The sequence below is a fragment of the Tenrec ecaudatus genome, chromosome 3 (genome assembly GCF_050624435.1).
Source record: "Tenrec ecaudatus isolate mTenEca1 chromosome 3, mTenEca1.hap1, whole genome shotgun sequence".
NCBI classification, from domain to species: Eukaryota; Metazoa; Chordata; class Mammalia; order Afrosoricida; family Tenrecidae; genus Tenrec; species Tenrec ecaudatus.
The window spans coordinates 111,844,546-111,856,090 of record NC_134532.1 but is presented as its reverse complement, the minus strand read 5'-3'; the positions used below and the strand labels follow the sequence as shown (position 1 = coordinate 111,856,090).

The 11,545-nt window shown below is 42.5% G+C and overlaps 1 long non-coding RNA gene across 1 annotated transcript; it reads right to left on the bottom strand.

Moving 5' to 3' along the window:
- Window positions 1-252: 252 nt before the first annotated feature.
- LOC142443772 (uncharacterized) lies at window positions 253-5,090 on the bottom strand. Its single transcript, XR_012783525.1, has 3 exons — window positions 5,034-5,090; window positions 2,888-2,914; window positions 253-285 (listed from the first exon to the last, which is right to left on the bottom strand). It is a non-coding gene; the product is annotated as an uncharacterized LOC142443772 (long non-coding RNA).
- Window positions 5,091-11,545: the final 6,455 nt, after the last annotated feature.

The window sequence follows — 11,545 nt, the reverse complement described above, 5'->3', positions numbered from 1 at the left end:
CGATGCAATTTCTATCATTTGAGACATATCATTTTACTTTCAAAATACTTAAATTTGTAGCTAGATGCTGGTGGGATAATCAAAGATTTCAGTGTTTTCTAATCCTGGAGAATCATCTCCGGCCTTGTTGTATGAAGCTTCCCGTACCCACAGACCTCCCGGAAACCTCCCCTTCCCAGCCCGATGTGATTATCTTTCTTGATCCCACCTAAGACATTTCATATTTCACAAACATTGTACCTTTGCTCCCGTGTCACCTTTGGGGCCATTTTCTCCGGCATCTCCCTGAGGAGAGACAAACAAAACCAAATCCACACATGTCAAATATGCTGGTGACATTAAGCCAAGAGGTTTTTTTTAATTTTAAGTTTTCTCATAAACTGCGTTTTAAAAACACCACCTATTAAAATATCTAGTCAATATTCTACAGGAGATAACATATTTTAAGTTGACTGGTATCAAGTGATAACGTGTTGGAGAACAATTTTAATCCCTTCCACAGTGTTAACAGAAAGCAGCAATTTTTCCATCCACCTTGTAAAGTCTTATTCTGACTTAAATTCCCTTTAAGCCCCTCTCTTTTCCCTTCAGGTCAGACACCCATGTGTAGCCTTTCTTGTCCAATTCCTGCCATCCAGACCCTGCCCTCTCTTTCTCCTTACTTCACAGGAACCCCGCCCTTGCTCCAAGCCCATTGTCAACGCTGGGCTCCTAAAGCGCATGATGCTGTTGTAAGGCCTCTCAAGTTTGCTCTCTGGGACGCCATGGACACAGAGCAAAGTGTCGCTTGGTCCTGCTCCAACCTCACATTCGTTGCTATGTGTGAGCCCATTGTTGCAACCCATATGCCAGTGCATCTCATCGAGTGTCTCGCTTTTCCGTGGACCACAGTGCACGATACTCTCCTCAAAATCTGGAGATGAACACTGATTTCTCTGACCCTGAGTGATTTTCACTGAGAAATAAACAGTTCTCAGAAAACTTTATTGTTTTTTTTAATCATAGGAAAGTGGATTTGGGACATTTAGGTGTGCTTTGTAAGTTTTGCATTTCCTCTCAGTGGCTAATCACCTATTCCTTCTTCATCCTCTGCTCTTCGTCGGGAAGTGTTGTAGGAAAACTGCACATTGAACAAAGAAGACCAAAGAAGAATGGATGCATTCAAATTATGATGCTGGTAAAGAATATTTAAAATACCATGGACTGCAGAAGAACAAATACAGCAGTCTTGGAAGAAGTACATCCAGAATGTTCCCTCTGAGGCTGGTTAAGATCATGACTTGCCTACGTTGGACATGTTATCAGGAGAGACTAGTCCCTGGAGAAGGACACTGTGTTTGGTAAAGTGAGGGGCAGTGAAACAGAGGCAAGTCCTCCATGAGATGGACTGACTCAGTGGCTACAGCAATGGGCTCATACTTAACAATTGTGAGGCTGGGGGAAGCAGCAGTGTAGTGTTGCTACTGCACAGAGTAGTTATGAGTCAGCACCAACTTGACAGCACCTAACAACAACAACAACATGCCGGTTTCTTCATTGAAGTCTTATTTCTGTACAGAAAATAATGCAGTAATAAATGATAAGCAGATCGATCGATAGACAGATACTTCCTGAAACATAGTGGAAGTTGCATGGGCTTTGAAGTCAGAGAGATCTGAAGCCAGAATCCAGCTCTAGCTCCTACTGGGCCAAGTTAAACTCTTTAACCATCAAATGTAAAGTAACCGGGGCAGTAGCTGATCCATGATGCGCCCTTAAGCAGTGGTAGTCATTAGCAATAGCAATGCAGTATTGCTCATACATCCCACAGGCTGGATGCCCTTTTCCCTAGCCTCCTAAGAGGTCATGTCTCTAGAATATGAAAAGGTTCCTAAAGACAGAGAAATGATTGATAATGATTTCCTTGAGAAAGGGCAAATGGGGAAGAGAGGCTTTCCCCTTTTCCCGCTCCCCACTTTCGCTTGTTGTTTCAAATAGCATGAAGCTAACCAGCTCAGGCATTTGTCTGTGGTGACGGGTGGATGTGGCCCAGGAGCAGCAGCCCCGGCTGGCCTGCGACACCTTATCTGTGAATCCTCAAACCATTGCTGGCTTCACTCCTTGTTTTCTACACAAAAGACTCATCTGATGTCTAATGAATTTCAAGTTAATTACCACGAATTGGCTGCATGCCAAATCAATGTGCTGATCACCAGGGATGGCAGATCTATGAGAGATCGCCTATTAGTAAGCTGTACATTTATGACCTGAGTATCCCTTTATTGAAAACAAAACCAACTTTATCAGGAAAACTGGCTCAGAGTGGTTGTGAAGCGAACAGTTAGGCTGAACCAGCCCCTCCAGAGATTGCTTTTGCCGTGCGTTCATTTTGTGCTTTTCCCGTTTAAACAGATGTGGTTTTGTTTGATTTTGTTTTTGCTTTGTTGTGCTGAAAACGAGTTCAACTGGGTCAAGAATCTGCTTGGTCTATCGATGAGCTTCTTAGAGGATTGACAGTTATCCTGTGGATTTGCCAGAAGGAACGTGTAGTAGATTGGTAGTTTCTTCAGAAAGAACACACCTTGCAAGGAAATATCCCCAAGAGCTAGAAAGATAAACACAAGTGATGTGCACTGGGAAGAAGCGGCAGAGAGGTGGGGCTTCTGCAGAAGACATTGCAACGGCATGGGATGGCCTTAGTGAGTAGTTAGTACAGCATTTTTGCAGGCCTAGGGTGAGTTGTTTTTTGGAAAGTGATTCAAAAGCCCAACAAAGATTGTTTAAATTCACTCCCTTCCTCTCTGTGTCTTTAAGCACTTGCATGCACACTTTCCCATCCGCTGAAGTTGAGGGGAGTGGTGGGGGAAAGGGAGGGGAAGAGAAAAAATGTAAGCAAATTCATTCTCACCTTTTCTCCGCGTTCTCCAGGCTCTCCCTGAGTAAATGAACAGAGGTTGGATGGCAGATTATAAAGTGATGAACAAAAGACCACCAAGCAAAGTTGTATGGAAACATCCTAGGCACACTGTGGGGGACACGCTCTGCTTTGGCAATATATGGCTGCCACGTGAAGACATGTGAAAAGACCATTGATTTCCTGGAGAAGTGGGTATCAATATTCACAGCAAACAGGGTAATCTTAAGTCTTTGTGTTTAGAAGACTACAGAAGGATATTTTAAGATTATTATTCTGAAACCAAAGAGTACCCCAAGTACAGTGCCGTGGTGATGCATCGCCTGCGAGGGTTCTAAACTAACACATTCCTTTTGGTTCTGCCCAAAATAAAATCACGAAGGTAGACAAGCACATTCTTCCACAAAGCCTTTTTCTCTAAGCACACCTGTATGCCTGGGCCATTTTAGGGTCCAGACTTCCAGTGTTTCCACTTTCTTCCCCTAACATGACCATAGACAGCTAACCCTGGATGAGACTTCTTTTCCAGTTGCGGGAACTCTCCATAGCTTGCTGGTATTCCAGATGGCCCAGGCTCAGGCATGTTTTAGGAGGCAGTGGAATCTTCCAGTAAGAGACTAGATTAGGACAGAATCTAAGTGAGTTTAGGAGCAATGTCCTTATTCAAATGACATAGGACTAAAATTTGTCTAAGGTATACACTACACATTAAAATAGGGAGCCCTAGTGGCATAACGGGTTCTGTACTGGGCTGCTAACCACAGGTCAGCAGTTCAAAACCACAAGCTGCTCCACAGGAGAAAAATGAGATTTTATACTCCAGTTAAAGTTATAGGCACAGAAACCCACAGGGGGCAGTTCTACTCCATGCTATGAGTCAGAATCGACTTTATGGCAATGAGTGTGTGTGTGTGTGTGTGTGTGTGTGACATATTATAATGACATTTCCCTTCCTAAAAGCTTGGGTGGGTGTTGCCATGAGATCAGACTACTTTTCACTATTTTCTTTTCAAATTAAAAACCTCTCAAAGAAGTCAGTTTGGGGGCAAATTTCTTTGCATTCCCTGAAGCTCAGCTCGACCCTTTGGCTTCCTGAATTTCTGGCCATCTTCACTGCTGCCCATCCACCCTGGCGGTTGCTAGGCAATTCAAGAAGAGCATCATGAACACGCAGTAAGCATTAACTCCTATCATTTGACTTTTTAACATGGAGCAAGAAAGACAAGACGACAGGAAAACGGCTTTCCTCCCCGAAAGTCTTGTCTTTCTCCTCCTGCAGGACAAAGGATGGGTCTATAACTTTGAGGTCTGTCCTAGGCTCCTGTTGTTTGCAACGTGATCTGGAAAATCAGCTGACAGGCACTTGTGTGTACAGATACACCGCGGCACAGCTGCTGGGATTAGACATGAGTTTTGTACTTCAAGGGATGCCCACTCATCAAAGGATCTGAGATCCGTCTGCCTGTTTGTCTGGCAGTTTAAACAAAACTGTCGCCAACCTTTTTTATTTAATGGATTAATTTGTTCTTCGAAAAAAGAAAAGACAGGAAAACTTGCAAGTCCCCTGAATTATCCTCTCTGCATTTTTTCCCCCTGATTTAGTGATCCAGACTACGTCCATTTGTAAATGGTATGTACGCTACTTCTTTATTCTGCACTTCCCATGATGAACTCTGTTGTGTAAGCATTGGAGGTTGCCAAATATTGATGAGAGTCCACAGTTGGACAGCGGATACCATCTTTAGCAAGTCTTAGATGTACTTTTAGGTCACATGGGCATAGCTCATGTCTTTATATGCCCATAAAGTAGCGCAATGACAAGGAACATATTAGAAACGAGTGCTTTCTAGTTATTTAAGTATTCCAGAATAAAGATTTTATACACTCTGGTCATATTTGATTATTTTTGAGGGGATGGGGTAGGTGAGGTGTGAGGAATGAAGGGGTCTGGCATTTTTCATGCTAATGAGAATCACAGATACAGTTTATTCACTAATCACAAAGTCCTGACAGTAGCTTATGACAGTATTAATAAAAAATGTCTACCCAAGTACAACCAGTGGGGTTCACAAAATTGTAATAGCTTAAGATTTCACGGAAAATCATATCTCAAATGACTGTTTGGTTTTATTTAACTAACCCTTGATCCTGGTGTTCCGCTTTGTCCTACTGCTCCAGGAAGTCCAGGCTCACCCTTAAAATAAAAATGAGACAGTACTAAATAAAAGACAAAAACCAACACATTAGATATACCTCATTAGAGGGGACAACTATGTACTAATGCTTTATAAGTAGGTGAAAAATGAGTTGTAGTATCCATACCAATTAGTTTATATGGTCCAAAATTCTATATCTATGTACAAATCATACAACAGAATTATTTACCTTTGTCCAGTCCATTAAGAAAGCTGAAGCAACTTACCACTAGAAAGTCGTAATTATCCAGCATAAGGCTGGGTGCAATGAAGGTATCAAGGAAATGTTTGGTGAATGAGTGAACTGAAAATATCAGGCTCCTTTGATAGAAAACTTCTAATTTATGAGCTCAGGAAACTAAAGATCAAATCATTAGTTTTTACATGAGACGTAATCCAATGAACATTTCCAAATCAAAATTTTGGGGAAAAACCCTCCCCCCAAAACAATTAATTCATTTACACATGTGTAGGTCGCAAAGGTAAAAAGTGACAATGGCATTGACTTCTCTTTCCAGAGAATTAATTAACAATAATTAAAACCAAGCATTTAGATTTATGGCTGTCACTGTCAGCATGACTTTGGGTGACGAGATGAGAGCTGTTGGACAAAAATACGTTCCCCCTACAAAAAGATGCTTGTGTGTCTCTGTAGACACCAGTCAGCTGCTGGAAGGGCCCAGGAGCCTGGGAAAGATACCCTGGTCATCCATGCTTTGACATGAGTCAAACTTGTATCAACTAGAATTTCAGGTAAAACTATTTCCTCAAATTCTCCATTATTAGACAGTTCTCTTCTTTATGCTATAGGTGGTAAAGTTGCTCGATTCATTGACACTTAGGAAAGATGTCTAAGTTTGACATGTGGCACCTGGAGGGCACCCCTTTCTTACATTGGAGTTCTAGGCTCGAAATCTGTCTGCTGCTATGAATAGTAACATTTCTTCATTGCTGCCAGAAATGTACGTCCATTAACTCACTTACTTCTCACAGAATGAGACTAAGTCGGGACTATTAGTGTTTTACAGTTTACACATAAAAAAGACAAGGCAGAGAGAGGTTAAGAGATCTGCCCACAGCTGTACATCGATACTTCCTGCCACCCAGTCACTTCTGACTCACAGCAGCCCCGGAAGGCAGGTAGAACTGCCGCCCCGACGTTCCTAGACTGTAAACTTTCATGGGAGTAGAAACCTTGTCTTTCTTCCTCAGAAGAGCTTGTGGTTTTAAACTGCTGACCTTGCTGTTTACCAAGCCAAGGTGTAATCACGACACTACCAGTGCCATCTCATAGCCAGGATTTAAACTCTCACAACCATTTTAACCCTATGTGAAATTTCTGTGTATCAGTCAAGGAACGCACCCAGAGGTTGTTACACACTTGCGCACAGAGCACACATCATCTATCCTCATTGTCACTTGGTTTATCGTCCTCATTTACAGCCGACCTTCCTAAACGTTTGTGGCTCTTGTGAGGGGCCATTGGGTCAGCTGCATGTCACAGGGAGCCCATGTACAGGAGGCCAAAACACAGCCCAGGCTTGCACCAACTTCTCACTCTTTGCGAAGCGGGAGCTCACCGTTGCTCCACTTTGCGGAGCATGCGCTCCTTCTCTAGGGATCTGACACCTTCCGGTGACATGTCCAAATAAGGACACTAACTTCGCTTCTAAGGAGCATTCTAGCTGTGTTTCCCAAGACAGATGGTTCTTTCTCCTGCAAGTCCATGGTTTGTTCCTTACACTTCACCTGTACCATAACTCAAGGGCATCCATTCTTCAGTTTTCCTATTGAACAGTTCAGCCTCTGCATGTATATGAGGTGACTAGAAATACCATGAGTTCAGTCAGATTTGCCTTAGTCTTCAAAGAGACAGCCGGGCTTTTTAACACTGCAGTGGTTTCACGCAGCAGATCTGCCCTATGCAATACATGGGGGTACCGAAAAACTCAGAATTGTGCTGGGCGGAGCGGAGCTTTCGTAGTACGCAATTTCCCCCTAGGGGATCATTGACCAACTTGCTCTGAGTTAGCACACACAGTGGCATCTCCTGGGAAGGTTCTCTTGAGTCATGGTGATTTTTTTTCTTTAATAAAAGCAGTTTTGTTCTAACCTCATTTTGGCTGACTTAAGAGAACTGTGTGCGGCTGTGAAATTTTGTTTCCTGCTCGGGGAAAATGTCTGAGAAACTGTTGTGATGTTGAACACAGCTGACAAGGACAGTGCTATGGGAAAAACGCAGGTGTACAAGTGGTTTTCCCATTTCAAAAAAGGTGAAATGTCAATTGATGACAAACCTCATTCTGGACATCTGTCAACTTCCCAAATGGATGAAAATGTTGACTTGTAGTGCATTCGGAGTTCATTCCCCCAGGTCAGACTGTTCATCAAGCTTTCTGTTCTGAGGTTCTGAAAAGATTGTATAGCAGTGTGCAACAGAAAAGGCCTGATTTGTGGCAGACGGCACTGGTTTTGCCACTGTGACAATCCAGCTGCTCACGCAGCCATCTCAGTGCACCAGTTTTGGGCAAAAAAAAAGCATGCCTCTCTTGCCCCATGTACATGACTCACTTGACCTTGTTCTGTCAGGCTTCTTTCTGATTCCCCAAATGAAGAGGGACATTAAAGGACAGCAATTTGATGACGTAGAAGAGGTGACGGAAAAAAAATGAGGGAGGTGATGTTAGCCATCCAAACAGATGAGTTTGAAAAATATTTATAAGAATGAAATCTCAGATTTGACAAATGTATTAAGTGTAATGGAGAGTACTGTGAAGGTGATAATGTTGTTTTGTAAAAAAAAAATTAAAGTAAATACACAGTCTTGAAAAAAATTTCCATTTTGGGTGGGGCCATATCCTCTCATACATGACTTGATCTCTTGACTGCTTGTGGATGCAAGAAAAATTAACTTCTTGATGACTTTTTTCTCTGTTTATCATAGATGCTGATTGCTGGCACCGCTGTGAGGGTCTCTAAGCAGAGGTGTGACCCATACTATGGGTTGTAGTCTTTGATCTTCATTGTAAGTGCTTTGCGTCCTCTTCACTTTCAGCAAACAAAGTGTGTCCCACCAGGCTTTTCGTGAGCCTTGCTTCAGACCGATGCCATGTTCTTCATAGAACGCATTTTTCCTATCATTCGCTCAGCAGACAGATTGGATAAGTATGAGGAAAGTATTGAACTGCAGTGCACATCTTTAAGATATTAAAGACAATATATATTTTCTGTTCAAAGGACTGCCTCTTGGTCTAGGTACATGTTCCACATGAACACAATCAGACATTCTGAAATTCCCATTCTTCACAAGGCTATCCAAGATCTGTTTTGATCCAAGCAGCTGCATGCCTTTATACAGTCAATACAACACAAGCGGGCATCTTTCTGGTATTCTCTGTTCTGAGCCAAGATGTGTCTGCCATCAGCTATGATCTTTTTCATCCCAATGCTCTTCTGGATCCAGTTGGAATTTCTGGCGGCTTCCTGTACATGCACTGCTGCAACTGCTTTTGAATCACCTTTCGCAAAATATTACTTGCATGCGATATTAATAATAGATGTTTAATAATTTCTGTATTCTGCAAGATCATCTATCTTTGGGCAAAACTATGGCTCTCTTCTATACTGTAGGCCACGCAGCTGTTTTCCAAATTTCTTGGCCAATGGGAGTGAGTGCTTCCAGCACTGCATCAGTTTGCTAAAACATTTAAATTGCTCTTCTGTCCATTTCTGTGGTTTCCTCGGTGCACCTTGGACTTCTTCCTTCTACAGCACCATTGTCTGTTTCATTTTCCTCCAATACCATCAATTCTTGATAAGTTTGAAATGGCTGAACAAGTCACTTCTTTTTGATACAGAGACTGTGTTCCTTCTATTTCCTTTTAATCCTTCCTGCATTGTTCAATGGGAGAGAGACTGGGCTTTCTCCACTCATCTACAGTTAGTCTCAGAAACCCAGAGGGGTAGCTGTGAGTCAGCACTGACTGATCCAATGGCAGTGAGTGTTTTTCAGCACTTTGTCTATAGGATCCCTCAATAATGCAACTGCAGGCTGGCTTTTTTCCCCCTTCAGTTCTTACAGTTTGAGATAAATCCTGAGTGTTTTCTTTCATGTTGGTTTTTGAACTTTAATACAGAATGTTTATAAATCTCAATTAAATTTCCATTTTATAAAGATGATTTATGCACACCTACAAGATAAACTGATGCAATGTGAAGCTGTGGTTTCTTTCTAGCAGCAGGAAAGTGTTTTCTAATTATACTGGATTATTATAACTGCTAAAGCCTTCCCCTCCTGGAAAATATTTCCTTTTTATATAAAGTCAGGCTATAGTCCTAACTCTTGCACATTCTTTGGTCAAAGGACAAAACATTCTTCTGACTAAAAGTAACAGCGGCCCCTATGGGGGAAAAATGGACCTGTCATTTGTACATTACAAAGAGGGTAAGAACTTGGAAACAGAATACACTAGAAACAGAGGCTGATCATTCACTCTGCAAGCAGGGAAATCAAAAAGGAGCTGTTGAGTCTATTTTTCTCAGAGTTCACAACAGGAAGAATTCATATCATAACTCACGGCTTAGTGCAAACAGGAGATGCTGCCAGGGAACAGTACAAACTTGGTTTAGAGTTTCAAAGAATAACCATGGTCACTGGAGTTTTATGTATGTATGTATGTGTGCACACGTGTAAGCCCCTGGAAAGGGACAAAGTACATGCTGAGATTATGAACCAAGGAAGAGCAATGTGGTGTAGATATCTGCAGTGTTCTCCTCAATGTATGACCATCAAGGGACGACCACACGATTCATTTTTTTCCTTTCATTTTATTGACTGTAAAAGGAGTGTTGCAAAGACGTAAACACCGTTACATTCATTGTCCCACCAGCCTATAAAAGCATTTTCATTTTGGAAGTAAATAGCCAAGCCTTTCTTCCTAATTTGTCTTCATCTGGGAGCTCCACTGATACCTGTTCAAGATCACAGCAACATGCCAGCCTCCCCTGATGTGGCTCCACCTGAAGTCGCTGGTTCGTCATTACCCCTGGGTCTCCTGCGTGGACGATGGGAGGTCTCCCACGGAGCCACCACTGCCCACTCCCTCTGTTATTTTGTCACCACCTCACCAGCATTGAGCATGTCATTCTTAGCCACTTGGGTTCCTATTTATTCATCCTAAATGCAGCGCTATCTCTAGAGTTGGCGTCACCCTCCACTCTGTCAAGCGTGCTGTCGTATTCCGGCGAGTGGTCTCTCCTGATAGAAGGCCCGAAGTGTGTGTGACAAAGTCTCAGCATCTTTGCCTCTCAGGAGCAGTCGGGCTGTACTTCATCCCAAACAGATGTGTTTGCCCTGGTGTTGAAGTTATGCTCTCTGGTAATTAGCATATTTACACTAGAGGGATAGTCTAGTAAAAATAATCACTTTCTGATGACAACGACACAAAACACTTCATAAACATAGCTGTGTTACCCGTGAGGTGCACCCTTCCACCCTGCACCCGCCTAGTGATCTCATGGCACACATGAGAACAGTCTATTGCTCAATCTTATGTGACTTTTGGATCAAGGAAGAATGGGAGGTTGGGGATAAAGCATGTCTTTTAGCTCTTTAATGAGTTCTATCAAGGAAAATACGTCTGTGCTTCCATTTATATGAAATAGTCACAAAAGCTGAGCCGATGGCTACTGAAAGCAGATTGACGGCCCTGGGAGCTGGAGAAAGGGAAGGAGCACCCGTGTGCTGGGCGTGGGGTTTGATTTTGGAGCTAGCTAGCGGCGATAGTGGCACATCATTGTGAATGCACTAGAGCCCAGGAACGTTCTCATTGACGTGATTCGATTTATGCTGTGGACCATTCACCTCAACGTAGAAATAAAAAGAGAAACACAGGCAAACACATCGAACACATTAGACACAGCCACGGCGTCTACAGAGGCCTCTGTTATCGGCCAAGAGAGCTTCCCAGGTGGTGTGACCGTAAGGTTGGGATGAAATGAATAGCGATTCTGAGTATTTAATCCACCCTATAGAGTTCTGGTAGCATTCATTGCTCTGACAGGTGTTTAGGGAAAATTCTGTCCTAGTCCAAACTGTCTGAAGGAAATGTGAAGACGGAATAGATATGACAGGTATCTGTGTCTAAATAGCTTATTTTAGGGAGGCGGTGAGGCTGGGGCAGATATGTGGCTAAATAATATCTGAGGACACAAGTTTTATTTCATGATAGTTGCATTTCTGGAAGAAAATTGGCAGAATAAATGGATATCAAAGAAGAATGAGTTACATCACCACTTAAAGTGCTTTTCGGATAATTAAGGGTAAAATGCTATCATCATGAGGAATTTTCAATTGAATGCCATTATATGATATCATTACACCACAGTAAAACCGTACACACAGAGTGCAGACAAAAAAATATGGGAATTAGTGTATATGTATGATGTTGAGTCTTAA